We start from the raw sequence: 3,830 nt of genomic DNA, 5'->3' as shown, positions 1-3,830 counted from the left end.
TACTACTAAAATTACATTCCATGTATTCAGTTTTAGTTCTACTCAAATGAAGGCCTTTAGACTCCAATGTAGATCTCCGTAATTCAAGTTTTTCCTGGGCTTTTTCTCCAATCCTCCTATAAATGTCTGGTAAGAGCATTCATAACTAAAGCAAAAAGACATGGGCTTAAAGCTGAACCCTGATGTAATACAACTGAAGTAGGAAAATATTTGGTCAATCCTCCTTCAGTTCTAACACAAGTAACAACTCTACCATACATATCTTTACTGACTTGAATATAAGCCATATCAACACCTTTCTTCTTAAGAACGCTCCAAATGACATCTCATGGAACCTTATCGCAAGCTTTTTCTACATCCATAAAAATCAAATGTAGATCCTCCTTATTATCTCTAAATTTCTCCATCAAACCTCTCAATAAATGTATAGCTTCCATGGTAAACCTGCTTGGCATAAAACCAAATTGATTAAACAACTAGAGTAAAAATAGAAAATAATTTAAATTAAATAAATTAATCAGTAATTGACTCATGATCATGAAACAATGTGCCTGTCATTAAATAGATTTGCAACAAAAGACAAACAATTGTTGATCATATCACTGTGTACCCAAATATGCATAGAAAATAATTATCAGATAAGCCTAAATAAACTCTGATAGCTGAGGCGACTTTTTTTTTGTCAGGTCCCGGCAGCAGATATGACCCAAAACTTAAAGTCAAAGCTATGTGGCTCAGCTCTCTGCCATGGAATAGGCCAAACTTAAGTCTGCTCAAAGTTAAATAAACAAGTTTAGGATAGGCTAGGGTTTCATATTGTTCATGTGACAAGTGATGTGTGCTGAATAAAAACTAAGCAGCAGTTTTATTAAGCCTACATCAAGAGCAGTCACTAACCTCATCTTTTTGCATCCTTCCCATAGATCTCTAATAGCATAATTTGTCTTCATCATTGATATGTAATGGCTGTTGTTCAGGTTCAGGTTCTGTTTCCCAAAGCTTGCATTTCTTGTTGAAATACCACTGTAATACTGTAGAAAAGAAAATACTGGAAGATGAAAGATTGGTTTATGATGAGCTCTCCCTAGCTGCTATGTTTTATCTTTGTGTTTGTGCTCTGTTTCTACATGGTATCAGAGTTTTGAAGCCAATGCAACCAAAAATTTGGAAGGTTCATCCACTATAGGTTCGTCCATTAATCCTTTTTCTCCACTGGAAATGGGTGACGTTTCTATTCCTCAATTGAGATTTATTAGGTCAAACATAAAAATTGTTATCAATCTTCAACTTACCACTGAAAACCACCCTACATGGAAATCTCAAATCTTAAAGCTTTTCAAAGAAAAAATGCTGAAGCCACATTCTATCATAATCCACATTACAACACTTGGATGCTCATAAATAAAAATAATGCCACAGCATTACACTCCAACATCTCTCCTTCTCTTCTACCATATATTCTTAATTTTGATCACTGTATAGATATTTGAACAACCATTGAGCATTGGTTGCAATCCACCAATCGATCACAAATCACTAAGCCAAAAAATGAACTCTACTATGTCAATATGAAGAAAAAACATATGATGCAATATAATTTTGAAATAAAAAGCAAAGTGGATGCCATTGCTGTTTTCAAATCTCTAGATCTCCTCTGGATCATGAATATATCATCCTTTATACCCTTAATGGTCTAGCTAGAGTATATTAAGCCTTTAAAATAGTCATTCAAACATATCTTAAGTACGGGTCATACTGCTTTCGCCTACAAGGTGTGGTGACCTTTAGTGAAAATGTTGTTTTTCTACCTTTAAAGCTAAGGTTTGTACATTGACTAGGGACTAATAAAGCTGAAACTGCACCACACTACAGATAGGATGGCTTCAACCCTCTAAAATGTCTCGCCCTAAAATGTCTCGCCATTGTATGCTCATCTGGATCCAACAACTTATATTTTAGCATGAGTTGATGAAATTCGATCATATACTATTCACAAAAGAATCTCTCCAGTGTTGATTATAGAGTTTTAGGAATGTCTTGTCAGTAATGTGAAAGAGTATTTGTGAAGCATCTTCCTCTTTACCTTAGGTCATGTGGTGATCTTACTCTTCTATTCTCATTGTCGAAGACGCTTCCGATTTTCTCACCACAGGAAAGTGATCTTAATGAGCTTAATGGCTACCAATTTGACTCACTTATCCTAGGGAATGTCCTTATACTCAAAATTCATTCCACTAGTCAATTAATAGCCAACCATTATATCATTGAGCTGTTGAAGAATAATGGGAGATTCAAGCTCAAATTCTAACTCTCGTTCTCAACCCATGAATAATAAAAGTTCGAAGCTTCGCTCATTTGGTCTCGCTACTCTAATACCATCCTTGATTGTGTCTTGATCAGACCAAATTCAACAGCTACAATTATACCACTCGTACAGTTAGACCACTAATTCACCCAGATCCAAACAATCATCAAAATATGCGGGTTGATATTCACTTCAAAGTCATCATCTCTCCTCCAATATTTAATGCTAAATCATCGGGGCATTAATTTTTCATCATTGAAAACTTCCTAGTGGAAAGTGTTAACTTCTTCCCCAATCCGATGAGTCAAATGATGGCTATGAGTGATATTTTCGAGCTGTCTCCTCTCAAAGGAGAAGCCTTTGTTGAAATTGAAGGATCTCCATTTACATGTCCTCCATTATACGCTCTTGAACCTCTTTGCATGTTTCTCCTCGAATACAAGGTTTATCTTTCTCCCAATTAGGGTTTTGACTTGGAAAGAGAGGGTTGTATAGGGTTTGGGTGAGATTTAGGGGTTGAAGGATGGGGTTAGATGAATTCGATTATATAGATTTTAGGTTTAGAAGTGGGGAAAAAGAAATCCCTAAAGATTTAAGATTTGTTTAGCTCTGATATAAAATAACATCGTTCTAGAATTTCCAACCATTGAATCCTCTTCTTTCGAGAATTTCCAAGTGTTTGGGGATTGAGGTGTTTATTGAGAAGGTGGTAGAATGAATAATTAAGGATTACAGGAAATAAGGAGATTTGGAGAGAGGAAAATTCATTCAAGATGTTGTCCTAACTGAAATCAACAGAACAAAGCATGGCAGTGATACTGGTGAGATACGGTCGTCAAGGATGATCCATCAAATAAGCTACAAACACACCACTTGGATAATGAAGAGGATAAAACACTCCTAGAAATTAGAGATTACAACCTCTAAATGCATGAACTTAAGAAAAAGTTATAAAATCAGGTCCCAATCAATACTTATACTCAAGAATAAACTAAACCAAAATTCTAATTAAAAGTAAGGTAATTGAGGGCCCACATTATTCAACCAAAACTAATAGATGAAAAAAATCCACTTTTGAGATCTCACAGGAAAGGAGCCCGTTCCAATCCTAAGGGGACCACTTCCGCATCATAATGGCTTTCTTCATGGCCTTTTAGAAGAAGTTGTTAATATGATTCAACTCCTTGGCTTTCATGATCCACAATGTTGTCGGTCAACTTTTTCGATAGATTTGAAAATATGTCATGTGAAAATAATTTTTGAAATTTAATTTAATATCATAGATATATAGTTTGAGTTTTAAAAGCAGTATGTTTTAATTTTTGAAAAATGAGATCAAATGGATCCCATTAGTCCAATAGTTTGCATAATCGTGTCTGACATCGCAAATATTACACCCTCCCGAAAGATAAGTGTAAACCTCGGCGATAGACCCAATCCTACAAACTAAGAGATTTGTGACATCCGTTTGGTCTGCGAACCTTTTTTATGTATGACCGACAAGTTTCCCTATTTAATACAAAGA

General features: G+C 35.2%; 1 protein-coding gene across 1 annotated transcript in view; it reads right to left on the bottom strand.

Annotated features, from left to right (window-relative positions):
• Positions 1-3,830, bottom strand: part of LOC110020164 (inositol-pentakisphosphate 2-kinase IPK1-like) — a 24,307-nt gene that overhangs the window by 2,988 nt on the left and 17,489 nt on the right. The gene's annotated exons all lie outside the window — the stretch shown is intronic.

Source organism: Phalaenopsis equestris, unplaced genomic scaffold, assembly GCF_001263595.1.
Source record: "Phalaenopsis equestris unplaced genomic scaffold, ASM126359v1 Scaffold000094, whole genome shotgun sequence".
In the NCBI taxonomy this organism is placed as follows: Eukaryota; Viridiplantae; Streptophyta; class Magnoliopsida; order Asparagales; family Orchidaceae; genus Phalaenopsis; species Phalaenopsis equestris.
The sequence above is the reverse complement of the archived record's forward strand: the minus strand, read 5'-3'. Positions and strand labels throughout refer to the sequence as shown.